Raw genomic sequence first — 24,723 nt, forward strand, 5'->3', positions numbered from 1 at the left:
ATTCGTATACCTTCTGCAGGAATCTCGCAGAATGGTAGCATTTGCTTACGCCTCTTCACATGGATAACGTGCATGCACACTGTAGCGAGGCTCGTAAACGAATGACATCGCCAAGCATGACATTATACTACAAAATGCATACAAACCAATGTTCTGCCTATGCATTCAGAAAACCTCTGAGGCCAGTAGAATACTTGTCATAGGTTGTAGAACATCCCTTTCATTCAGTGTACTGCCATGTGTTAGATGCTGCTCGAGATAGCTCCGCTCCTTGCAGGAAGGTTTAAAAAATGAATGCCTTCTGTGAGGTTCGAACTCACGACCCCTGGTTTACGAGACCAGTGCTCTACCACTGAGCTAAGAAGGCGGCAGCTTAGCGTTTGTGAGCTATCCCCAAATTGTTACTTCATCATACTGAATCTTGCAGCCCTCGACCAGATATCGGATTTGGCACACAGCTGCTGCTGGGGGTGTCCACATTGCCGTTTTCCAAATCTCTTGGATGTTTCGCCCTTACGATCGACGACGAGCGTCGGCCCACCAAAAGTTAGCGGTCTGCACAATCCTGACCTAGTGCACAGCTTGTGGGATAGCGTGGCTCGACTGCGAAATGCGCCTTTCGGCTCCTCTCTCTGGCTACAGTGCGCTGTTGTCCACAGTGGCACTGGCGTTGCCCATGGGGCTTCATGTAAGGCGACTGCACGTCGCTCGGCCAACAGCGGCCTACTGCAGACCGACACTTAAGACACACCAAATACAAATCGACATCGAGAGACAGGCCCTGTCATATGGCACTCGCGACGTATATGCTGAAATTGAATGTAAAGAATACGTCTTTTGTAGCGGGCGTCCCTCTACTGCAGTGTCACACATGACGAATAAAAAGGAAAACAGCAGAACGTCTGTGTAGGGCCATGTTTTTACCTACAGTGTCACTTGGCTGAATGTGTATAAGGCTCTGTGGCATCACTCAAACGCAGCCAAATTGTCACACTAGCTGTGTATCTCTAACAAAGTTGACGTATGTCCTCACCTCGGTGCCGGTTAAAACGATTTCGCCCCCGGGTGGGCTCGAACCACCAACCTTTCGGTTAACAGCCGAACGCGCTAGCCGATTGCGCCACGGAGGCCTTGACTTTGGCTCCCTTGTGCTCTGTATATCAACGCAATTCGTATACCTTCTGCAGGAATCTCGCAGAATGGTAGCATTTGCTTACGCCTCTTCACATGGATAACGTGCATGCACACTGTAGCGAGGCTCGTAAACGAATGACATCGCCAAGCATGACATTATACTACAAAATGCATACAAACCAATGTTCTGCCTATGCATTCAGAAAACTCTGAGGCCAGTAGAATACTTGTCATAGGTTGTAGAACATCCCTTTCATTCAGTGTACTGCCATGTGTTAGATGCTGCTCGAGATAGCTCCGCTCCTTGCAGGAAGGTTTAAAAAATGAATGCCTTCTGTGAGGTTCGAACTCACGACCCCTGGTTTACGAGACCAGTGCTCTACCACTTTTTTTTTTTTTTTTTTTTTTTTTTTTTTTTTCACGGGGCTTATTTATGCGTTGTCTATCTAAACAGGTAAAAGCTTGGCAGGAAGGCAAAATAACTAAGAGCTAGCGTGAATGTCTCCCCTATCATGAAGTAAGATCAGTATCCCCCTATACCGGTGCCATTAATGCAACTGGCGCAGGAGCGAGCAATAGAAGTGGAAACTTAACCAATCCCCTGCTTTTCGAAAACAATACTGAGCATGTTCGCAAAGTCCCTCTTAAGATGTGGGAAAGATTGTTGCGTCCAGTACTCATGAAGCATGTAACCAGTAAACGAAATAAAATCGGAAATACCATCACCATCAACCACTGCAAAAATGTAACGGCCAAGAAGCCACATAATGGTGTTGTTCTTTGTCCGGGGATAAAAAACCGTGTCCGGCCAGCAGAGAATATCAGTTGTAAAAGCTGATTCCGAGCTTCTGGTGAGTAACGCCAATTGTCGGCGCAGCCAGTACCACATGCGAAGACGGTCAGCGCAGGTAAATCGATGTGGGGGTGTATCAATACAACCACACGTTTGACAAAGCGGAGTGACACTTAAACCTATACGATGAAGTCGTTCGTTCGTAGGAATCAGCTGATTAACTACCTTATACCATAGGGAGGCAACAGTTGCGGAATGAACGGGTAAGCTGATATTCGTCCATATGTTACGCCAATGAAAACGGGGATATTGTAAAACAATCGGGATGGAAGAAGAAGACCTGTGCCATTTGTCAAGCAGTGTTCGCGTAGTAAAAACAGGACTACGTTGTAAGTGGAGATCCAGATAACTAATCTCAATGTAGAAGTCCCGAACATGCCGTAGCTTCGCATTTAGAGGCCCTACGTTAATAGGCGGTGACAAGCTCGCAGGACGAACGACATGGAATAATCGCGAAGTAACAGTCGGGGACTCAGAAAATAAAAGATGGAGGGTGCGCTTAACATAAAGGGCAGCAGCCTTGACACGGACATCGGTGAACGACAAGCCGCCCTCAAGTCGCGGCTTCGTAAGAACATCACAACGTAATTTAAAAATGTGCCCCCGCCAAATATATCTGTTAATAAGCTGGACCATTTTTGCACCCTGCATTCTGGGAAGCGGAAACAACTGAGCAACATAATATACTTTACATAAAACATAAGTATCTAATACATGCTTTTTTTGCAGTATCGGTATCGAACGCCATGAGTGTTCGAATAAAACACCTTGAAGCTTGGAAATGGCCACTTGCCAATTTTTCGCAGCCATACGAAGAGGACACCGTTCAAGATAGATACCTAAATGTGTATGATGTTCAACAGCCGTAACCCACGGAACAACCACGTGTTCAAAGCCCCGCAAATTCAGAAGTTTGCTTTTACGGGGGTTGATACGAGAACCTGAGGCCGCAGAAAATTTATCTAGTTCCATTTTCAACGGCGGCACTTCTGCGGTGGAACGAAGCAAAACAACCAAATCATCAGCATAAGCTGTTGCTGTCAGGGTAACCCCAGAGATCGTAAGACCACGAAGTGTCGAGTTGAGACGTGTGAGGAGTGGTTGAAGGGAGAGAGCATAAAGGGTCATGGATAAAGGGCTACCTTGCGGGACGCCACGTTTAATATCAATGACCTTCGTCAGCTGTCCATTAATGTCAATCTTAGCAGAAATGCCAGTCGTCATATTCTTAAGAACCAGCAGCGCCTTTTCATTAAAACCGAGTCGGCGCAGCAGAAGCTCTAAAAACGAATGGGACACACGATCAAAAGCCTTACTAAAATCAACAAATAAAAGCGCACAGGAAATATTGGTGACAGCGACAATCGACACAATATCACGATACCCCGCCAGAGGCGTCAAGATGGAGCGCCCTGGAAAGCAGCTTTGACAAGGAGTTATCACAGGTGTAAGCAAGAGGGATAGACGTGCATTAACAGCCCTAGCAGCCGTCTTATAATCAAAATTTAAAAGGGTTAAAGGACGAAAGTCACTAGCTGTCTTCAAACCAGCAGATTTCGGTATCAGGACAACCGTACCTCTCTTGAAATCGGCTGGAATTGTGCCACCATTCAAAATTTCATTTACTATATCCGTAAAAACAGGCCCTATAATAGTCCAAAAGCGAACAAAAAACTCCTTAGGAAGGCCATCCGGACCAGGAGATTTGTGAGATGGTGAACAAGCAATGAAAGCTGAAATTTCGTCTGCAGTAAAAGGAGCTAAAAATTCCATATTATGGTCCTCTGTTAAAACTGATGGGATAGCAGTTAAAATCTCGTCAACATCAAGCGGATCAGAATCAGCCACAGCATATAAGGTCTCATAGTAGCAGGTAAGTTCATGGGTTATTTGATTCTGTAAGGTAAGCCGGCGACCATCAGCTGCCATAAGGCCGTCAATCAATACACGTCGACGGTTCTTGTGGTGACGAAACAGATGGTACATGGAAGTCATTTCATGTGCTAAGGTGGACGGCGGTTGAGATTTAATCTTCAATCCTTCCATCTGAAGCCGTTTAATACTAAGGAGCTTGGCTTTAATTTTCCGAACCTCAGAAAGGTGGGCACATGTCATTCGAGAAGTATCATAAAGTTCGCGAAGCACCGAATAATAATACTCAAAAGTCAGTTTCAGATCTCGCGCTCTGTGATAACTGTAGGACATTAAAGTGCGACGTAGTTTTGGCTTCGCACAGTGGATCCACCAGTGAAGCTTAGACGGATAGTATCGCAGAGAACGTAAACACATGTCCCACGCCGTCTGTATTAGAGGTTCGATGTCAGGGTCATCGAGCAAGGAGACATTTAATTTCCACAGTGGCCGATAAAGTTTAAGAGGCTGACGCTCCAAATTAATTATAACCGCAAGGGCACAATGATCCGTAAAACTGGCTGGAATAACATCTACATTTAAAACAGAAACACTAAGGGGATCAGAAATATACAATCGGTCCAGTCGACTACTTGACGTGGCAGTAAAAAATGTAAATTTAACTAAAGTGGGGTGTTTAACCTCCCACGCATCGCGTAGTCGTAGTTGACGTACAAGAGAATGTAGCTCGAAACAATAATTAAAATGAGGGGATTGGTCCTTAGCTTGTAATACACAATTAAAATCACCCCCCAATATCAAAGTCGCAGGATTTTTGCGTAAAAGATAAATCAGATCCTCTTTATAAAAACGAGACCTTTCCTGCCGTTTGCTGGAACCAGAGGGGGCGTAAATATTAACCAAGGTGGTGTCAAATAACCAACAACCAATACCCCTTCCCGAGTCTAAGAGCTCAATTTCGGTAACGGGGATACCGTCACGAATTAGTAAGGCAGTACCTGTGGAAAACTCAGGCGCAAAATTTATAATAGTGCGAAAGCCAGGAACAAACAGGTGTGCAACGGAGACTTCCTGCAGGAAAACAACATCAGCTGCAGAGTCATAAATGAACTGCTGCAGAGACGCTAACTTCAGAGCAGATTGAATGCTATTTATATTTAAGGTAATAAACGTGTACGCCTGCAACATCAACCAAAAAAGGGAAAATGAACCCTAATTACACCACATTAGAAGCAACTACATCCAGATCATCAACATCAGACATGGCAGAGGGTGATGGCCCGGAATCAACGGAATCTGAGTCATCCTTTGCATGCTTGTGTTTTTTTCGCACCGCGTGAAGATTGGGGGGCACTTTCACCCGACGGCGTATCTGATGCACACCAGATTCAAGAGCAGGTGGAGTGGGGGGTTCGAGATCAGGCACGTCAACCAAGGCATCCGAAGGATTATCAGGGCGAGAGGAATCAGAAGAAGGAGCAAGCAAGGGGAAAACTGTATCAGGAACATCGGCACCGGCAGCAGAAGGTGTAGGTATTGGAAGTGTAGGAGGTGGAGAGATCGGTTTGGAATCCGCCGAAGCGGAGCGCGCAGATCTAGAAGCGATTTTCCGACAAACAGCTGTCTGCACCGAAGTGTCGTCAACATGTTGTGATGCCTGTGTCGGGAGGGATGTCAACACCACCTCGACCGAACGTTGGGGCTCTTGCGCCGACAGCGTGGCAGCAGGTTTGACGTCATCAGGCAAAGCAGGAGACACAGTGGGAACAGAATCCAAAACAATCATGGGAGCTTCCGGAATTCTCTCGTCAGATTCGCAAACCGGCTGCGAAACAGCAGCTTCGTCATCAGTGCTACCGGTATCACTAGCACGACGGCGTTTGTTATTGGAAACAGACGGGATCGGTGTAGAAGCAGCCGATACATCTGGGCGAGTGGGTAACGGGGGAAAACCTGCATCAGAGGAAGGTGTCAGTTGTTGTGAAGAATCTACTGCAGGAGGCTGACACGAGACAGTGGAGGAAGCTGCTGGCACAAGATCGGCAACCGTTAATTTGCGGCGTTGTGCTAGCCCATTTTTAAGCACAAACACCCGCTTAGGGCAATTAGCACGAACATGACCATTTTCATTACATAGAAAACACGTACCAACTTGCCCCTCATAAGTAAGATGAACACGATAACCACATACAACCAGATGGGACGGTATATTCGACTTAATATGCATTTCAACCGATCTGATACCATTATAACATTGCAGCTTATGTTGTGCAGACCAACGTTCATTTCGAATTGACCGAACGGTACCATAACCAAGCAAAGCTTCCGTGAGATAACTGTTTTCAACTTCAGGGGGTAAATTATAAACCCGAACTGTGGTATACGTAATTTCCGCATTTGAAACAGTAACACTGCTAACAGAACCATCTCTATGACGGAACGACACTTGCTCACCATGTTTAAGTAAAATCTTATCTAGCAAAACCGGGTTCAACAATTTCACAAAAAAGCAGTAAAGTTCTGTGTCAAAATACGCCGTATGTACCTGGTCCGATGTAATGCCAATCGTATCCACAATCCATTCGTGAATTTCCAACGAAGTTGGTTGAACATTCCTGGTGGCCTTGTTAAACTGAAAACTGAGAGTACACTTCCGCGGAAACAACCGGGAAGCCATAACACTTAATTAATGCGGCAAAAGCCGCTAGGCAACACAAGACACAACACAAACACTAAGTCGACGAAACAACGAAGAAAAGAAGACAAAGAAACGGCACACACAGAAGGTAAATAGTCACAACCCGAGGGAAACGGCGGATCGAATACACAGCACGTCCGATCGCTGTCGCGTCTCAAGCGGAACTGTACCACTGAGCTAAGAAGGCGGCAGCTTAGCGTTTGTGAGCTATCCCCAAATTGTTACTTCATCATACTGAATCTTGCAGCCCTCGACCAGATATCGGATTTGGCACACAGCTGCTGCTGGGGGTGTCCACATTGCCGTTTTCCAAATCTCTTGGATGTTTCGCCCTTACGATCGACGACGAGCGTCGGCCCACCAAAAGTTAGCGGTCTGCACAATCCTGACCTAGTGCACAGCTTGTGGGATAGCGTGGCTCGACTGCGAAATGCGCCTTTCGGCTCCTCTCTCTGGCTACAGTGCGCTGTTGTCCACAGTGGCACTGGCGTTGCCCATGGGGCTTCATGTAAGGGCGACTGCACGTCGCTCGGCCAACAGCGGCCTACTGCAGACCGACACTTAAGACACACCAAATACAAATCGACATCGAGAGACAGGCCCTGTCATATGGCACTCGCGACGTATATGCTGAAATTGAATGTAAAGAATACGTCTTTTGTAGCGGGCGTCCCTCTACTGCAGTGTCACACATGACGAATAAAAAGGAAAACAGCAGAACGTCTGTGTAGGGCCATGTTTTTACCTACAGTGTCACTTGGCTGAATGTGTATAAGGCTCTGTGGCATCACTCAAACGCAGCCAAATTGTCACACTAGCTGTGTATCTCTAACAAAGTTGACGTATGTCCTCACCTCGGTGCCGGTTAAAACGATTTCGCCCCCGGGTGAGCTCGAACCACCAACCTTTCGGTTAACAGCCGAACGCGCTAGCCGATTGCGCCACGGAGGCCTTGACTTTGGCTCCCTTGTGCTCTGTATATCAACGCAATTCGTATACCTTCTGCAGGAATCTCGCAGAATGGTAGCATTTGCTTACGCCTCTTCACATGGATAACGTGCATGCACACTGTAGCGAGGCTCGTAAACGAATGACATCGCCAAGCATGACATTATACTACAAAATGCATACAAACCAATGTTCTGCCTATGCATTCAGAAAACCTCTGAGGCCAGTAGAATACTTGTCATAGGTTGTAGAACATCCCTTTCATTCAGTGTACTGCCATGTGTTAGATGCTGCTCGAGATAGCTCCGCTCCTTGCAGGAAGGTTTAAAAAATGAATGCCTTCTGTGAGGTTCGAACTCACGACCCCTGGTTTACGAGACCAGTGCTCTACCACTGAGCTAAGAAGGCGGCAGCTTAGCGTTTGTGAGCTATCCCCAAATTGTTACTTCATCATACTGAATCTTGCAGCCCTCGACCAGATATCGGATTTGGCACACAGCTGCTGCTGGGGGTGTCCACATTGCCGTTTTCCAAATCTCTTGGATGTTTCGCCCTTACGATCGACGACGAGCGTCGGCCCACCAAAAGTTAGCGGTCTGCACAATCCTGACCTAGTGCACAGCTTGTGGGATAGCGTGGCTCGACTGCGAAATGCGCCTTTCGGCTCCTCTCTCTGGCTACAGTGCGCTGTTGTCCACAGTGGCACTGGCGTTGCCCATGGGGCTTCATGTAAGGCGACTGCACGTCGCTCGGCCAACAGCGGCCTACTGCAGACCGACACTTAAGACACACCAAATACAAATCGACATCGAGAGACAGGCCCTGTCATATGGCACTCGCGACGTATATGCTGAAATTGAATGTAAAGAATACGTCTTTTGTAGCGGGCGTCCCTCTACTGCAGTGTCACACATGACGAATAAAAAGGAAAACAGCAGAACGTCTGTGTAGGGCCATGTTTTTACCTACAGTGTCACTTGGCTGAATGTGTATAAGGCTCTGTGGCATCACTCAAACGCAGCCAAATTGTCACACTAGCTGTGTATCTCTAACAAAGTTGACGTATGTCCTCACCTCGGTGCCGGTTAAAACGATTTCGCCCCCGGGTGGGCTCGAACCACCAACCTTTCGGTTAACAGCCGAACGCGCTAGCCGATTGCGCCACGGAGGCCTTGACTTTGGCTCCCTTGTGCTCTGTATATCAACGCAATTCGTATACCTTCTGCAGGAATCTCGCAGAATGGTAGCATTTGCTTACGCCTCTTCACATGGATAACGTGCATGCACACTGTAGCGAGGCTCGTAAACGAATGACATCGCCAAGCATGACATTATACTACAAAATGCATACAAACCAATGTTCTGCCTATGCATTCAGAAAACTCTGAGGCCAGTAGAATACTTGTCATAGGTTGTAGAACATCCCTTTCATTCAGTGTACTGCCATGTGTTAGATGCTGCTCGAGATAGCTCCGCTCCTTGCAGGAAGGTTTAAAAAATGAATGCCTTCTGTGAGGTTCGAACTCACGACCCCTGGTTTACGAGACCAGTGCTCTACCACTGAGCTAAGAAGGCGGCAGCTTAGCGTTTGTGAGCTATCCCCAAATTGTTACTTCATCATACTGAATCTTGCAGCCCTCGACCAGATATCGGATTTGGCACACAGCTGCTGCTGGGGGTGTCCACATTGCCGTTTTCCAAATCTCTTGGATGTTTCGCCCTTACGATCGACGACGAGCGTCGGCCCACCAAAAGTTAGCGGTCTGCACAATCCTGACCTAGTGCACAGCTTGTGGGATAGCGTGGCTCGACTGCGAAATGCGCCTTTCGGCTCCTCTCTCTGGCTACAGTGCGCTGTTGTCCACAGTGGCACTGGCGTTGCCCATGGGGCTTCATGTAAGGCGACTGCACGTCGCTCGGCCAACAGCGGCCTACTGCAGACCGACACTTAAGACACACCAAATACAAATCGACATCGAGAGACAGGCCCTGTCATATGGCACTCGCGACGTATATGCTGAAATTGAATGTAAAGAATACGTCTTTTGTAGCGGGCGTCCCTCTACTGCAGTGTCACACATGACGAATAAAAAGGAAAACAGCAGAACGTCTGTGTAGGGCCATGTTTTTACCTACAGTGTCACTTGGCTGAATGTGTATAAGGCTCTGTGGCATCACTCAAACGCAGCCAAATTGTCACACTAGCTGTGTATCTCTAACAAAGTTGACGTATGTCCTCACCTCGGTGCCGGTTAAAACGATTTCGCCCCCGGGTGGGCTCGAACCACCAACCTTTCGGTTAACAGCCGAACGCGCTAGCCGATTGCGCCACGGAGGCCTTGACTTTGGCTCCCTTGTGCTCTGTATATCAACGCAATTCGTATACCTTCTGCAGGAATCTCGCAGAATGGTAGCATTTGCTTACGCCTCTTCACATGGATAACGTGCATGCACACTGTAGCGAGGCTCGTAAACGAATGACATCGCCAAGCATGACATTATACTACAAAATGCATACAAACCAATGTTCTGCCTATGCATTCAGAAAACCTCTGAGGCCAGTAGAATACTTGTCATAGGTTGTAGAACATCCCTTTCATTCAGTGTACTGCCATGTGTTAGATGCTGCTCGAGATAGCTCCGCTCCTTGCAGGAAGGTTTAAAAAATGAATGCCTTCTGTGAGGTTCGAACTCACGACCCCTGGTTTACGAGACCAGTGCTCTACCACTGAGCTAAGAAGGCGGCAGCTTAGCGTTTGTGAGCTATCCCCAAATTGTTACTTCATCATACTGAATCTTGCAGCCCTCGACCAGATATCGGATTTGGCACACAGCTGCTGCTGGGGGTGTCCACATTGCCGTTTTCCAAATCTCTTGGATGTTTCGCCCTTACGATCGACGACGAGCGTCGGCCCACCAAAAGTTAGCGGTCTGCACAATCCTGACCTAGTGCACAGCTTGTGGGATAGCGTGGCTCGACTGCGAAATGCGCCTTTCGGCTCCTCTCTCTGGCTACAGTGCGCTGTTGTCCACAGTGGCACTGGCGTTGCCCATGGGGCTTCATGTAAGGCGACTGCACGTCGCTCGGCCAACAGCGGCCTACTGCAGACCGACACTTAAGACACACCAAATACAAATCGACATCGAGAGACAGGCCCTGTCATATGGCACTCGCGACGTATATGCTGAAATTGAATGTAAAGAATACGTCTTTTGTAGCGGGCGTCCCTCTACTGCAGTGTCACACATGACGAATAAAAAGGAAAACAGCAGAACGTCTGTGTAGGGCCATGTTTTTACCTACAGTGTCACTTGGCTGAATGTGTATAAGGCTCTGTGGCATCACTCAAACGCAGCCAAATTGTCACACTAGCTGTGTATCTCTAACAAAGTTGACGTATGTCCTCACCTCGGTGCCGGTTAAAACGATTTCGCCCCCGGGTGGGCTCGAACCACCAACCTTTCGGTTAACAGCCGAACGCGCTAGCCGATTGCGCCACGGAGGCCTTGACTTTGGCTCCCTTGTGCTCTGTATATCAACGCAATTCGTATACCTTCTGCAGGAATCTCGCAGAATGGTAGCATTTGCTTACGCCTCTTCACATGGATAACGTGCATGCACACTGTAGCGAGGCTCGTAAACGAATGACATCGCCAAGCATGACATTATACTACAAAATGCATACAAACCAATGTTCTGCCTATGCATTCAGAAAACTCTGAGGCCAGTAGAATACTTGTCATAGGTTGTAGAACATCCCTTTCATTCAGTGTACTGCCATGTGTTAGATGCTGCTCGAGATAGCTCCGCTCCTTGCAGGAAGGTTTAAAAAATGAATGCCTTCTGTGAGGTTCGAACTCACGACCCCTGGTTTACGAGACCAGTGCTCTACCACTGAGCTAAGAAGGCGCCAGCTTAGCGTTTGTGAGCTATCCCCAAATTGTTACTTCATCATACTGAATCTTGCAGCCCTCGACCAGATATCGGATTTGGCACACAGCTGCTGCTGGGGGTGTCCACATTGCCGTTTTCCAAATCTCTTGGATGTTTCGCCCTTACGATCGACGACGAGCGTCGGCCCACCAAAAGTTAGCGGTCTGCACAATCCTGACCTAGTGCACAGCTTGTGGGATAGCGTGGCTCGACTGCGAAATGCGCCTTTCGGCTCCTCTCTCTGGCTACAGTGCGCTGTTGTCCACAGTGGCACTGGCGTTGCCCATGGGGCTTCATGTAAGGCGACTGCACGTCGCTCGGCCAACAGCGGCCTACTGCAGACCGACACTTAAGACACACCAAATACAAATCGACATCGAGAGACAGGCCCTGTCATATGGCACTCGCGACGTATATGCTGAAATTGAATGTAAAGAATACGTCTTTTGTAGCGGGCGTCCCTCTACTGCAGTGTCACACATGACGAATAAAAAGGAAAACAGCAGAACGTCTGTGTAGGGCCATGTTTTTACCTACAGTGTCACTTGGCTGAATGTGTATAAGGCTCTGTGGCATCACTCAAACGCAGCCAAATTGTCACACTAGCTGTGTATCTCTAACAAAGTTGACGTATGTCCTCACCTCGGTGCCGGTTAAAACGATTTCGCCCCCGGGTGAGCTCGAACCACCAACCTTTCGGTTAACAGCCGAACGCGCTAGCCGATTGCGCCACGGAGGCCTTGACTTTGGCTCCCTTGTGCTCTGTATATCAACGCAATTCGTATACCTTCTGCAGGAATCTCGCAGAATGGTAGCATTTGCTTACGCCTCTTCACATGGATAACGTGCATGCACACTGTAGCGAGGCTCGTAAACGAATGACATCGCCAAGCATGACATTATACTACAAAATGCATACAAACCAATGTTCTGCCTATGCATTCAGAAAACCTCTGAGGCCAGTAGAATACTTGTCATAGGTTGTAGAACATCCCTTTCATTCAGTGTACTGCCATGTGTTAGATGCTGCTCGAGATAGCTCCGCTCCTTGCAGGAAGGTTTAAAAAATGAATGCCTTCTGTGAGGTTCGAACTCACGACCCCTGGTTTACGAGACCAGTGCTCTACCACTGAGCTAAGAAGGCGGCAGCTTAGCGTTTGTGAGCTATCCCCAAATTGTTACTTCATCATACTGAATCTTGCAGCCCTCGACCAGATATCGGATTTGGCACACAGCTGCTGCTGGGGGTGTCCACATTGCCGTTTTCCAAATCTCTTGGATGTTTCGCCCTTACGATCGACGACGAGCGTCGGCCCACCAAAAGTTAGCGGTCTGCACAATCCTGACCTAGTGCACAGCTTGTGGGATAGCGTGGCTCGACTGCGAAATGCGCCTTTCGGCTCCTCTCTCTGGCTACAGTGCGCTGTTGTCCACAGTGGCACTGGCGTTGCCCATGGGGCTTCATGTAAGGCGACTGCACGTCGCTCGGCCAACAGCGGCCTACTGCAGACCGACACTTAAGACACACCAAATACAAATCGACATCGAGAGACAGGCCCTGTCATATGGCACTCGCGACGTATATGCTGAAATTGAATGTAAAGAATACGTCTTTTGTAGCGGGCGTCCCTCTACTGCAGTGTCACACATGACGAATAAAAAGGAAAACAGCAGAACGTCTGTGTAGGGCCATGTTTTTACCTACAGTGTCACTTGGCTGAATGTGTATAAGGCTCTGTGGCATCACTCAAACGCAGCCAAATTGTCACACTAGCTGTGTATCTCTAACAAAGTTGACGTATGTCCTCACCTCGGTGCCGGTTAAAACGATTTCGCCCCCGGGTGGGCTCGAACCACCAACCTTTCGGTTAACAGCCGAACGCGCTAGCCGATTGCGCCACGGAGGCCTTGACTTTGGCTCCCTTGTGCTCTGTATATCAACGCAATTCGTATACCTTCTGCAGGAATCTCGCAGAATGGTAGCATTTGCTTACGCCTCTTCACATGGATAACGTGCATGCACACTGTAGCGAGGCTCGTAAACGAATGACATCGCCAAGCATGACATTATACTACAAAATGCATACAAACCAATGTTCTGCCTATGCATTCAGAAAACTCTGAGGCCAGTAGAATACTTGTCATAGGTTGTAGAACATCCCTTTCATTCAGTGTACTGCCATGTGTTAGATGCTGCTCGAGATAGCTCCGCTCCTTGCAGGAAGGTTTAAAAAATGAATGCCTTCTGTGAGGTTCGAACTCACGACCCCTGGTTTACGAGACCAGTGCTCTACCACTGAGCTAAGAAGGCGGCAGCTTAGCGTTTGTGAGCTATCCCCAAATTGTTACTTCATCATACTGAATCTTGCAGCCCTCGACCAGATATCGGATTTGGCACACAGCTGCTGCTGGGGGTGTCCACATTGCCGTTTTCCAAATCTCTTGGATGTTTCGCCCTTACGATCGACGACGAGCGTCGGCCCACCAAAAGTTAGCGGTCTGCACAATCCTGACCTAGTGCACAGCTTGTGGGATAGCGTGGCTCGACTGCGAAATGCGCCTTTCGGCTCCTCTCTCTGGCTACAGTGCGCTGTTGTCCACAGTGGCACTGGCGTTGCCCATGGGGCTTCATGTAAGGCGACTGCACGTCGCTCGGCCAACAGCGGCCTACTGCAGACCGACACTTAAGACACACCAAATACAAATCGACATCGAGAGACAGGCCCTGTCATATGGCACTCGCGACGTATATGCTGAAATTGAATGTAAAGAATACGTCTTTTGTAGCGGGCGTCCCTCTACTGCAGTGTCACACATGACGAATAAAAAGGAAAACAGCAGAACGTCTGTGTAGGGCCATGTTTTTACCTACAGTGTCACTTGGCTGAATGTGTATAAGGCTCTGTGGCATCACTCAAACGCAGCCAAATTGTCACACTAGCTGTGTATCTCTAACAAAGTTGACGTATGTCCTCACCTCGGTGCCGGTTAAAACGATTTCGCCCCCGGGTGGGCTCGAACCACCAACCTTTCGGTTAACAGCCGAACGCGCTAGCCGATTGCGCCACGGAGGCCTTGACTTTGGCTCCCTTGTGCTCTGTATATCAACGCAATTCGTATACCTTCTGCAGGAATCTCGCAGAATGGTAGCATTTGCTTACGCCTCTTCACATGGATAACGTGCATGCACACTGTAGCGAGGCTCGTAAACGAATGACATCGCCAAGCATGACATTATACTACAAAATGCATACAAACCAATGTTCTGCCTATGCATTCAGAAAACCTCTGAGGCCAGTAGAATACTTGTCATAGGTTGTAGAACATCCCTTTCATTCAGTGTACTGCCATGTGTTAGATGCTGCTCGAGATAGCTCCGCTCCTTGCAGGAAGGTTTAAAAAATGAATGCCTTCTGTGAGGTTCGAACTCACGACCCCTGGTTTACGAGACCAGTGCTCTACCACTGAGCTAAGAAGGCGGCAGCTTAGCGTTTGTGAGCTATCCCCAAATTGTTACTTCATCATACTGAATCTTGCAGCCCTCGACCAGATATCGGATTTGGCACACAGCTGCTGCTGGGGGTGTCCACATTGCCGTTTTCCAAATCTCTTGGATGTTTCGCCCTTACGATCGACGACGAGCGTCGGCCCACCAAAAGTTAGCGGTCTGCACAATCCTGACCTAGTGCACAGCTTGTGGGATAGCGTGGCTCGACTGCGAAATGCGCCTTTCGGCTCCTCTCTCTGGCTACAGTGCGCTGTTGTCCACAGTGGCACTGGCGTTGCCCATGGGGCTTCATGTAAGGCGACTGCACGTCGCTCGGCCAACAGCGGCCTACTGCAGACCGACACTTAAGACACACCAAATACAAATCGACATCGAGAGACAGGCCCTGTCATATGGCACTCGCGACGTATATGCTGAAATTGAATGTAAAGAATACGTCTTTTGTAGCGGGCGTCCCTCTACTGCAGTGTCACACATGACGAATAAAAAGGAAAACAGCAGAACGTCTGTGTAGGGCCATGTTTTTACCTACAGTGTCACTTGGCTGAATGTGTATAAGGCTCTGTGGCATCACTCAAACGCAGCCAAATTGTCACACTAGCTGTGTATCTCTAACAAAGTTGACGTATGTCCTCACCTCGGTGCCGGTTAAAACGATTTCGCCCCCGGGTGGGCTCGAACCACCAACCTTTCGGTTAACAGCCGAACGCGCTAGCCGATTGCGCCACGGAGGCCTTGACTTTGGCTCCCTTGTGCTCTGTATATCAACGCAATTCGTATACCTTCTGCAGGAATCTCGCAGAATGGTAGCATTTGCTTACGCCTCTTCACATGGATAACGTGCATGCACACTGTAGCGAGGCTCGTAAACGAATGACATCGCCAAGCATGACATTATACTACAAAATGCATACAAACCAATGTTCTGCCTATGCATTCAGAAAACTCTGAGGCCAGTAGAATACTTGTCATAGGTTGTAGAACATCCCTTTCATTCAGTGTACTGCCATGTGTTAGATGCTGCTCGAGATAGCTCCGCTCCTTGCAGGAAGGTTTAAAAAATGAATGCCTTCTGTGAGGTTCGAACTCACGACCCCTGGTTTACGAGACCAGTGCTCTACCACTGAGCTAAGAAGGCGCCAGCTTAGCGTTTGTGAGCTATCCCCAAATTGTTACTTCATCATACTGAATCTTGCAGCCCTCGACCAGATATCGGATTTGGCACACAGCTGCTGCTGGGGGTGTCCACATTGCCGTTTTCCAAATCTCTTGGATGTTTCGCCCTTACGATCGACGACGAGCGTCGGCCCACCAAAAGTTAGCGGTCTGCACAATCCTGACCTAGTGCACAGCTTGTGGGATAGCGTGGCTCGACTGCGAAATGCGCCTTTCGGCTCCTCTCTCTGGCTACAGTGCGCTGTTGTCCACAGTGGCACTGGCGTTGCCCATGGGGCTTCATGTAAGGCGACTGCACGTCGCTCGGCCAACAGCGGCCTACTGCAGACCGACACTTAAGACACACCAAATACAAATCGACATCGAGAGACAGGCCCTGTCATATGGCACTCGCGACGTATATGCTGAAATTGAATGTAAAGAATACGTCTTTTGTAGCGGGCGTCCCTCTACTGCAGTGTCACACATGACGAATAAAAAGGAAAACAGCAGAACGTCTGTGTAGGGCCATGTTTTTACCTACAGTGTCACTTGGCTGAATGTGTATAAGGCTCTGTGGCATCACTCAAACGCAGCCAAATTGTCACACTAGCTGTGTATCTCTAACAAAGTTGACGTATGTCCTCACCTCGGTGCCGGTTAAAACGATTTCGCCCCCGGGTGGGCTCGAACCACCAACCTTTCGGTTAACAGCCGAACGCGCTAGCCGATTGCGCCACGGAGGCCTTGACTTTGGCTCCCTTGTGCTCTGTATATCAACGCAATTCGTATACCTTCTGCAGGAATCTCGCAGAATGGTAGCATTTGCTTACGCCTCTTCACATGGATAACGTGCATGCACACTGTAGCGAGGCTCGTAAACGAATGACATCGCCAAGCATGACATTATACTACAAAATGCATACAAACCAATGTTCTGCCTATGCATTCAGAAAACTCTGAGGCCAGTAGAATACTTGTCATAGGTTGTAGAACATCCCTTTCATTCAGTGTACTGCCATGTGTTAGATGCTGCTCGAGATAGCTCCGCTCCTTGCAGGAAGGTTTAAAAAATGAATGCCTTCTGTGAGGTTCGAACTCACGACCCCTGGTTTACGAGACCAGTGCTCTACCACTGAGCTAAGAAGGCGCCAGCTTAGCGTTTGTGAGCTATCCCCAAATTGTTACTTCATCATACTGAATCTTGCAGCCCTCGACCAGATATCGGATTTGGCACACAGCTGCTGCTGGGGGTGTCCACATTGCCGTTTTCCAAATCTCTTGGATGTTTCGCCCTTACGATCGACGACGAGCGTCGGCCCACCAAAAGTTAGCGGTCTGCACAATCCTGACCTAGTGCACAGCTTGTGGGATAGCGTGGCTCGACTGCGAAATGCGCCTTTCGGCTCCTCTCTCTGGCTACAGTGCGCTGTTGTCCACAGTGGCACTGGCGTTGCCCATGGGGCTTCATGTAAGGCGACTGCACGTCGCTCGGCCAACAGCGGCCTACTGCAGACCGACACTTAAGACACACCAAATACAAATCGACATCGAGAGACAGGCCCTGTCATATGGCACTCGCGACGTATATGCTGAAATTGAATGTAAAGAATACGTCTTTTGTAGCGGGCGTCCCTCTACTGCAGTGTCACACATGACGAATAAAAAGGAAAACAGCAGAACGTCTGTGTAGGGCCATGTTTTTACCTACAGTGTCACTTGGCTGAATGTGTATAAGGCTCTGTGGCATCACTCAAACGCAGCCAAATTGTCACACTAGCTGTGTATCTCTAACAAAGTTGACGTATGTCCTCACCTCGGTGCCGGTTAAAACGATTTCGCCCCCGGGTGGGCTCGAACCACCAACCTTTCGGTTAACAGCCGAACGCGCTAGCCGATTGCGCCACGGAGGCCTTGACTTTGGCTCCCTTGTGCTCTGTATATCAACGCAATTCGTATACCTTCTGCAGGAATCTCGCAGAATGGTAGCATTTGCTTACGCCTCTTCACATGGATAACGTGCATGCACACTGTAGCGAGGCTCGTAAACGAATGACATCGCCAAGCATGACATTATACTACAAAATGCATACAAACCAATGTTCTGCCTATGCATTCAGAAAACTCTGAGGCCAGTAGAATACTTGTCATAGGTTGTAGAACATCCCTTTCATTCAGTGTACTGCCATGTGTTAGATGCTGCTCGAGATAGCTCCGCTCCTTGCAGGAAGGTTTAAAAAATGAATGCCTTCTGTGAGGTTCGAACTCACGACCCCTGGTTTACGAGACCAGTGCTCTACCACTGAGCTAAGAAGGCGCCAGCTTAGCGTTTGTGAGCTATCCCCAAATTGTTACTTCATCATACTGAATCTTGCAGCCCTCGACCAGATATCGGATTTGGCACACAGCTGCTGCTGGGGGTGTCCACATTGCCGTTTTCCAAATCTCTTGGATGTTTCGCCCTTACGATCGACGACGAGCGTCGGCCCACCAAAAGTTAGCGGTCTGCACAATCCTGACCTAGTGCACAGCTTGTGGGATAGCGTGGCTCGACTGCGAAATGCGCCTTTCGGCTCCTCTCTCTGGCTACAGTGCGCTGTTGTCCACAGTGGCACTGGCGTTGCCCATGGGGCTTCATGTAAGGCGACTGCACGTCGCTCGGCCAACAGCGGCCTACTGCAGACCGACACTTAAGACACACCAAATACAAATCGACATCGAGAGACAGGCCCTGTCATATGGCACTCGCGACGTATATGCTGAAATTGAATGTAAAGAATACGTCTTTTGTAGCGGGCGTCCCTCTACTGCAGTGTCACACATGACGAATAAAAAGGAAAACAGCAGAACGTCTGTGTAGGGCCATGTTTTTACCTACAGTGTCACTTGGCTGAATGTGTATAAGGCTCTGTGGCATCACTCAAACGCAGCCAAATTGTCACACTAGCTGTGTATCTCTAACAAAGTTGACGTATGTCCTCACCTCGGTGCCGGTTAAAACGATTTCGCCCCCGGGTGGGCTCGAACCACCAACCTTTCGGTTAACAGCCGAACGCGCTAGCCGATTGCGCCACGGAGGCCTTGACTTTGGCTCCCTTGTGCTCTGTATATCAACGCAATTCGTATACCTTCTGCAGGAATCTCGCAGAATGGTAGCATTTGCTTACGCCTCTTCACATGGATAACGTGCATGCACACTGTAGCGAGGCTCGTAAACGAATGACATCGCCAAGCATGACATTATACTACAAAATGCATACAAACCAATGTTCTGCCTATGCATTCAGAAAACTCTGAGGCCAGTAGAATACTTGTCATAGGTTGTAGAACATCCCTTTCATTCAGTGTACTGCCATGTGTTAGATGCTGCTCGAGATAGCTCCGCTCCTTGCAGGAAGGTTTAAAAAATGAATGCCTTCTGTGAGGTTCGAACTCACGACCCCTGGTTTACGAGACCAGTGCTCTACCACTGAGCTAAGAAGGCGCCAGCTTAGCGTTTGTGAGCTATCCCCAAATTGTTACTTCATCATACTGAATCTTGCAGCCCTCGACCAGATATCGGATTTGGCACACAGCTGCTGCTGGGGGTGTCCACATTGCCGTTTTCCAAATCTCTTGGATGTTTCGCCCTTACGATCGACGACGAGCGTCGGCCCACCAAAAGTTAGCGGTCTGCACAATCCTGACCTAGTGCACAGCTTGTGGGATAGCGTGGCTCGACTGCGAAATGCGCCTTTCGGCTCCTCTCTCTGGCTACAGTGCGCTGTTGTCCACAGTGGCACTGGCGTTGCCCATGGGGCTTCATGTAAGGCGACTGCACGTCGCTCGGCCAACAGCGGCCTACTGCAGACCGACACTTAAGACACACCAAATACAAATCGACATCGAGAGACAGGCCCTGTCATATGGCACTCGCGACGTATATGCTGAAATTGAATGTAAAGAATACGTCTTTTGTAGCGGGCGTCCCTCTACTGCAGTGTCACACATGACGAATAAAAAGGAAAACAGCAGAACGTCTGTGTAGGGCCATGTTTTTACCTACAGTGTCACTTGGCTGAATGTGTATAAGGCTCTGTGGCATCACTCAAACGCAGCCAAATTGTCACACTAGCTGTGTATCTCTAACAAAGTTGACGTATGTCCTCACCTCGGTGCCGGTTAAAACGATTTCGCCCCCGGGTGGGCTCGAACCACCAACCTTTCGGTTAACAGCCGAACGCGCTAGCCGATTGCGCCACGGAGGCCTTGACTTTGGCTCCCTTGTGCTCTGTATATCAACGCAATTCGTATACCTTCTGCAGGAATCTCGCAGAATGGTAGCATTTGCTTACGCCTCTTCACATGGATAACGTGCATGCACACTGTAGCGAGGCTCGTAAACGAATGACATCGCCAAGCATGACATTATACTACAAAATGCATACAAACCAATGTTCTGCCTATGCATTCAGAAAACTCTGAGGCCAGTAGAATACTTGTCATAGGTTGTAGAACATCCCTTTCATTCAGTGTACTGCCATGTGTTAGATGCTGCTCGAGATAGCTCCGCTCCTTGCAGGAAGGTTTAAAAAATGAATGCCTTCTGTGAGGTTCGAACTCACGACCCCTGGTTTACGAGACCAGTGCTCTACCACTGAGCTAAGAAGGCGCCAGCTTAGCGTTTGTGAGCTATCCCCAAATTGTTACTTCATCATACTGAATCTTGCAGCCCTCGACCAGATATCGGATTTGGCACACAGCTGCTGCTGGGGGTGTCCACATTGCCGTTTTCCAAATCTCTTGGATGTTTCGCCCTTACGATCGACGACGAGCGTCGGCCCACCAAAAGTTAGCGGTCTGCACAATCCTGACCTAGTGCACAGCTTGTGGGATAGCGTGGCTCGACTGCGAAATGCGCCTTTCGGCTCCTCTCTCTGGCTACAGTGCGCTGTTGTCCACAGTGGCACTGGCGTTGCCCATGGGGCTTCATGTAAGGCGACTGCACGTCGCTCGGCCAACAGCGGCCTACTGCAGACCGACACTTAAGACACACCAAATACAAATCGACATCGAGAGACAGGCCCTGTCATATGGCACTCGCGACGTATATGCTGAAATTGAATGTAAAGAATACGTCTTTTGTAGCGGGCGTCCCTCTACTGCAGTGTCACACATGACGAATAAAAAGGAAAACAGCAGAACGTCTGTGTAGGGCCATGTTTTTACCTACAGTGTCACTTGGCTGAATGTGTATAAGGCTCTGTGGCATCACTCAAACGCAGCCAAATTGTCACACTAGCTGTGTATCTCTAACAAAGTTGACGTATGTCCTCACCTCGGTGCCGGTTAAAACGATTTCGCCCCCGGGTGGGCTCGAACCACCAACCTTTCGGTTAACAGCCGAACGCGCTAGCCGATTGCGCCACGGAGGCCTTGACTTTGGCTCCCTTGTGCTCTGTATATCAACGCAATTCGTATACCTTCTGCAGGAATCTCGCAGAATGGTAGCATTTGCTTACGCCTCTTCACATGGATAACGTGCATGCACACTGTAGCGAGGCTCGTAAACGAATGACATCGCCAAGCATGACATTATACTACAAAATGCATACAAACCAATGTTCTGCCTATGCATTCAGAAAACTCTGAGGCCAGTAGAATACTTGTCATAGGTTGTAGAACATCCCTTTCATTCAGTGTACTGCCATGTGTTAGATGCTGCTCGAGATAGCTCCGCTCCTTGCAGGAAGGTTTAAAAAATGAATGCCTTCTGTGAGGTTCGAACTCACGACCCCTGGTTTACGAGACCAGTGCTCTACCACTGAGCTAAGAAGGCGCCAGCTTAGCGTTTGTGAGCTATCCCCAAATTGTTACTTCATCATACTGAATCTTGCAGCCCTCGACCAGATATCGGATTTGGCACACAGCTGCTGCTGGGGGTGTCCACATTGCCGTTTTCCAAATCTCTTGGATGTTTCGCCCTTACGATCGACGACGAGCGTCGGCCCACCAAAAGTTAGCGGTCTGCACAATCCTGACCTAGTGCACAGCTTGTGGGATAGCGTGGCTCGACTGCGAAATGCGCCTTTCGGCTCCTCTCTCTGGCTACAGTGCGCTGTTGTCCACAGTGGCACTGGCGTTGCCCATGGGGCTTCATGTAAGGCGACTGCACGTCGCTCGGCCAACAGCGGCCTACTGCAGACCGACACTTAAGACACACCAAATACAAATCGACATCGAGAGACAGGCCCTGTCATATGGCACTCGCGACGTATATGCTGAAATTGAATGTAAAGAATACGTCTTTTGTAGCGGGCGTCCCTCTACTGCAGTGTCACACATGACGAATAAAAAGGAAAACAGCAGAACGTCTGTGTAGGGCCATGTTTTTACCTACAGTGTCACTTGGCTGAATGTGTATAAGGCTCTGTGGCATCACTCAAACGCAGCCAAATTGTCACACTAGCTGTGTATCTCTAACAAAGTTGACGTATGTCCTCACCTCGGTGCCGGTTAAAACGATTTCGCCCCCGGGTGAGCTCGAACCACCAACCTTTCGGTTAACAGCCGAACGCGCTAGCCGATTGCGCCACGGAGGCCTTGACTTTGGCTCCCTTGTGCTCTGTATATCAACGCAATTCGTATACCTTCTGCAGGAATCTCGCAGAATGGTAGCATTTGCTTACGCCTCTTCACATGGATAACGTGCATGCACACTGTAGCGAGGCTCGTAAACGAATGACATCGCCAAGCATGACATTATACTACAAAATGCATACAAACCAATGTTCTGCCTATGCATTCAGAAAACCTCTGAGGCCAGTAGAATACTTGTCATAGGTTGTAGAACATCCCTTTCATTCAGTGTACTGCCATGTGTTAGATGCTGCTCGAGATAGCTCCGCTCCTTGCAGGAAGGTTTAAAAAATGAATGCCTTCTGTGAGGTTCGAACTCACGACCCCTGGTTTACGAGACCAGTGCTCTACCACTGAGCTAAGAAGGCGGCAGCTTAGCGTTTGTGAGCTATCCCCAAATTGTTACTTCATCATACTGAATCTTGCAGCCCTCGACCAGATATCGGATTTGGCACACAGCTGCTGCTGGGGGTGTCCACATTGCCGTTTTCCAAATCTCTTGAATGTTTCGCCCTTACGATCGACGACGAGCGTCGGCCCACCAAAAGTTAGCGGTCTGCACAATCCTGACCTAGTGCACAGCTTGTGGGATAGCGTGGCTCGACTGCGAAATGCGCCTTTCGGCTCCTCTCTCTGGCTACAGTGCGCTGTTGTCCACAGTGGCACTGGCGTTGCCCATGGGGCTTCATGTAAGGCGACTGCACGTCGCTCGGCCAACAGCGGCCTACTGCAGACCGACACTTAAGACACACCAAATACAAATCGACATCGAGAGACAGGCCCTGTCATATGGCACTCGCGACGTATATGCTGAAATTGAATGTAAAGAATACGTCTTTTGTAGCGGGCGTCCCTCTACTGCAGTGTCACACATGACGAATAAAAAGGAAAACAGCAGAACGTCTGTGTAGGGCCATGTTTTTACCTACAGTGTCACTTGGCTGAATGTGTATAAGGCTCTGTGGCATCACTCAAACGCAGCCAAATTGTCACACTAGCTGTGTATCTCTAACAAAGTTGACGTATGTCCTCACCTCGGTGCCGGTTAAAACGATTTCGCCCCCGGGTGGGCTCGAACCACCAACCTTTCGGTTAACAGCCGAACGCGCTAGCCGATTGCGCCACGGAGGCCTTGACTTTGGCTCCCTTGTGCTCTGTATATCAACGCAATTCGTATACCTTCTGCAGGAATCTCGCAGAATGGTAGCATTTGCTTACGCCTCTTCACATGGATAACGTGCATGCACACTGTAGCGAGGCTCGTAAACGAATGACATCGCCAAGCATGACATTATACTACAAAATGCATACAAACCAATGTTCTGCCTATGCATTCAGAAAACTCTGAGGCCAGTAGAATACTTGTCATAGGTTGTAGAACATCCCTTTCATTCAGTGTACTGCCATGTGTTAGATGCTGCTCGAGATAGCTCCGCTCCTTGCAGGAAGGTTTAAAAAATGAATGCCTTCTGTGAGGTTCGAACTCACGACCCCTGGTTTACGAGACCAGTGCTCTACCACTGAGCTAAGAAGGCGGCAGCTTAGCGTTTGTGAGCTATCCCCAAATTGTTACTTCATCATACTGAATCTTGCAGCCCTCGACCAGATATCGGATTTGGCACACAGCTGCTGCTGGGGGTGTCCACATTGCCGTTTTCCAAATCTCTTGGATGTTTCGCCCTTACGATCGACGACGAGCGTCGGCCCACCAAAAGTTAGCGGTCTGCACAATCCTGACCTAGTGCACAGCTTGTGGGATAGCGTGGCTCGACTGCGAAATGCGCCTTTCGGCTCCTCTCTCTGGCTACAGTGCGCTGTTGTCCACAGTGGCACTGGCGTTGCCCATGGGGCTTCATGTAAGGCGACTGCACGTCGCTCGGCCAACAGCGGCCTACTGCAGACCGACACTTAAGACACACCAAATACAAATCGACATCGAGAGACAGGCCCTGTCATATGGCACTCGCGACGTATATGCTGAAATTGAATGTAAAGAATACGTC

At 49.0% G+C, this 24,723-nt stretch overlaps 32 non-coding genes across 32 annotated transcripts; all 32 read right to left on the bottom strand.

The window, feature by feature from the left end:
• Window positions 1-295: 295 nt before the first annotated feature.
• Window positions 296-367, bottom strand: Trnat-cgu. Its single transcript has one exon. It is a non-coding gene; the product is annotated as a tRNA-Thr (tRNA).
• Window positions 368-1,056: 689 nt separating this feature from the next.
• On the bottom strand, window positions 1,057-1,130 carry Trnan-guu. The gene has a single exon. It is a non-coding gene; the product is annotated as a tRNA-Asn (tRNA).
• Window positions 1,131-7,434: 6,304 nt separating this feature from the next.
• Trnan-guu lies at window positions 7,435-7,508 on the bottom strand. The gene has a single exon. It is a non-coding gene; the product is annotated as a tRNA-Asn (tRNA).
• Window positions 7,509-7,841: 333 nt separating this feature from the next.
• Window positions 7,842-7,913, bottom strand: Trnat-cgu. The gene has a single exon. It is a non-coding gene; the product is annotated as a tRNA-Thr (tRNA).
• A 689-nt stretch (window positions 7,914-8,602) lies between these two features.
• On the bottom strand, window positions 8,603-8,676 carry Trnan-guu. Its single transcript has one exon. It is a non-coding gene; the product is annotated as a tRNA-Asn (tRNA).
• A 332-nt stretch (window positions 8,677-9,008) lies between these two features.
• Trnat-cgu lies at window positions 9,009-9,080 on the bottom strand. Its single transcript has one exon. It is a non-coding gene; the product is annotated as a tRNA-Thr (tRNA).
• A 689-nt stretch (window positions 9,081-9,769) lies between these two features.
• Trnan-guu lies at window positions 9,770-9,843 on the bottom strand. The gene has a single exon. It is a non-coding gene; the product is annotated as a tRNA-Asn (tRNA).
• Window positions 9,844-10,176: 333 nt separating this feature from the next.
• On the bottom strand, window positions 10,177-10,248 carry Trnat-cgu. The gene has a single exon. It is a non-coding gene; the product is annotated as a tRNA-Thr (tRNA).
• A 689-nt stretch (window positions 10,249-10,937) lies between these two features.
• Trnan-guu lies at window positions 10,938-11,011 on the bottom strand. The gene has a single exon. It is a non-coding gene; the product is annotated as a tRNA-Asn (tRNA).
• A 332-nt stretch (window positions 11,012-11,343) lies between these two features.
• On the bottom strand, window positions 11,344-11,415 carry Trnat-cgu. Its single transcript has one exon. It is a non-coding gene; the product is annotated as a tRNA-Thr (tRNA).
• Window positions 11,416-12,104: 689 nt separating this feature from the next.
• Window positions 12,105-12,178, bottom strand: Trnan-guu. The gene has a single exon. It is a non-coding gene; the product is annotated as a tRNA-Asn (tRNA).
• A 333-nt stretch (window positions 12,179-12,511) lies between these two features.
• Window positions 12,512-12,583, bottom strand: Trnat-cgu. Its single transcript has one exon. It is a non-coding gene; the product is annotated as a tRNA-Thr (tRNA).
• A 689-nt stretch (window positions 12,584-13,272) lies between these two features.
• Window positions 13,273-13,346, bottom strand: Trnan-guu. Its single transcript has one exon. It is a non-coding gene; the product is annotated as a tRNA-Asn (tRNA).
• Window positions 13,347-13,678: 332 nt separating this feature from the next.
• On the bottom strand, window positions 13,679-13,750 carry Trnat-cgu. Its single transcript has one exon. It is a non-coding gene; the product is annotated as a tRNA-Thr (tRNA).
• A 689-nt stretch (window positions 13,751-14,439) lies between these two features.
• On the bottom strand, window positions 14,440-14,513 carry Trnan-guu. The gene has a single exon. It is a non-coding gene; the product is annotated as a tRNA-Asn (tRNA).
• A 333-nt stretch (window positions 14,514-14,846) lies between these two features.
• On the bottom strand, window positions 14,847-14,918 carry Trnat-cgu. The gene has a single exon. It is a non-coding gene; the product is annotated as a tRNA-Thr (tRNA).
• A 689-nt stretch (window positions 14,919-15,607) lies between these two features.
• Trnan-guu lies at window positions 15,608-15,681 on the bottom strand. The gene has a single exon. It is a non-coding gene; the product is annotated as a tRNA-Asn (tRNA).
• A 332-nt stretch (window positions 15,682-16,013) lies between these two features.
• On the bottom strand, window positions 16,014-16,085 carry Trnat-cgu. Its single transcript has one exon. It is a non-coding gene; the product is annotated as a tRNA-Thr (tRNA).
• Window positions 16,086-16,774: 689 nt separating this feature from the next.
• Window positions 16,775-16,848, bottom strand: Trnan-guu. The gene has a single exon. It is a non-coding gene; the product is annotated as a tRNA-Asn (tRNA).
• Window positions 16,849-17,180: 332 nt separating this feature from the next.
• Trnat-cgu lies at window positions 17,181-17,252 on the bottom strand. Its single transcript has one exon. It is a non-coding gene; the product is annotated as a tRNA-Thr (tRNA).
• Window positions 17,253-17,941: 689 nt separating this feature from the next.
• On the bottom strand, window positions 17,942-18,015 carry Trnan-guu. Its single transcript has one exon. It is a non-coding gene; the product is annotated as a tRNA-Asn (tRNA).
• A 332-nt stretch (window positions 18,016-18,347) lies between these two features.
• Window positions 18,348-18,419, bottom strand: Trnat-cgu. The gene has a single exon. It is a non-coding gene; the product is annotated as a tRNA-Thr (tRNA).
• A 689-nt stretch (window positions 18,420-19,108) lies between these two features.
• On the bottom strand, window positions 19,109-19,182 carry Trnan-guu. The gene has a single exon. It is a non-coding gene; the product is annotated as a tRNA-Asn (tRNA).
• Window positions 19,183-19,514: 332 nt separating this feature from the next.
• On the bottom strand, window positions 19,515-19,586 carry Trnat-cgu. The gene has a single exon. It is a non-coding gene; the product is annotated as a tRNA-Thr (tRNA).
• A 689-nt stretch (window positions 19,587-20,275) lies between these two features.
• Trnan-guu lies at window positions 20,276-20,349 on the bottom strand. Its single transcript has one exon. It is a non-coding gene; the product is annotated as a tRNA-Asn (tRNA).
• A 332-nt stretch (window positions 20,350-20,681) lies between these two features.
• Window positions 20,682-20,753, bottom strand: Trnat-cgu. Its single transcript has one exon. It is a non-coding gene; the product is annotated as a tRNA-Thr (tRNA).
• A 689-nt stretch (window positions 20,754-21,442) lies between these two features.
• Trnan-guu lies at window positions 21,443-21,516 on the bottom strand. Its single transcript has one exon. It is a non-coding gene; the product is annotated as a tRNA-Asn (tRNA).
• A 332-nt stretch (window positions 21,517-21,848) lies between these two features.
• Window positions 21,849-21,920, bottom strand: Trnat-cgu. Its single transcript has one exon. It is a non-coding gene; the product is annotated as a tRNA-Thr (tRNA).
• A 689-nt stretch (window positions 21,921-22,609) lies between these two features.
• On the bottom strand, window positions 22,610-22,683 carry Trnan-guu. The gene has a single exon. It is a non-coding gene; the product is annotated as a tRNA-Asn (tRNA).
• Window positions 22,684-23,016: 333 nt separating this feature from the next.
• Window positions 23,017-23,088, bottom strand: Trnat-cgu. The gene has a single exon. It is a non-coding gene; the product is annotated as a tRNA-Thr (tRNA).
• Window positions 23,089-23,777: 689 nt separating this feature from the next.
• On the bottom strand, window positions 23,778-23,851 carry Trnan-guu. Its single transcript has one exon. It is a non-coding gene; the product is annotated as a tRNA-Asn (tRNA).
• A 332-nt stretch (window positions 23,852-24,183) lies between these two features.
• Window positions 24,184-24,255, bottom strand: Trnat-cgu. Its single transcript has one exon. It is a non-coding gene; the product is annotated as a tRNA-Thr (tRNA).
• Window positions 24,256-24,723: the final 468 nt, after the last annotated feature.

The sequence above is a fragment of the Schistocerca piceifrons genome, unplaced genomic scaffold (assembly GCF_021461385.2).
Source record: "Schistocerca piceifrons isolate TAMUIC-IGC-003096 unplaced genomic scaffold, iqSchPice1.1 HiC_scaffold_716, whole genome shotgun sequence".
Taxonomy (NCBI): Eukaryota; Metazoa; Arthropoda; class Insecta; order Orthoptera; family Acrididae; genus Schistocerca; species Schistocerca piceifrons.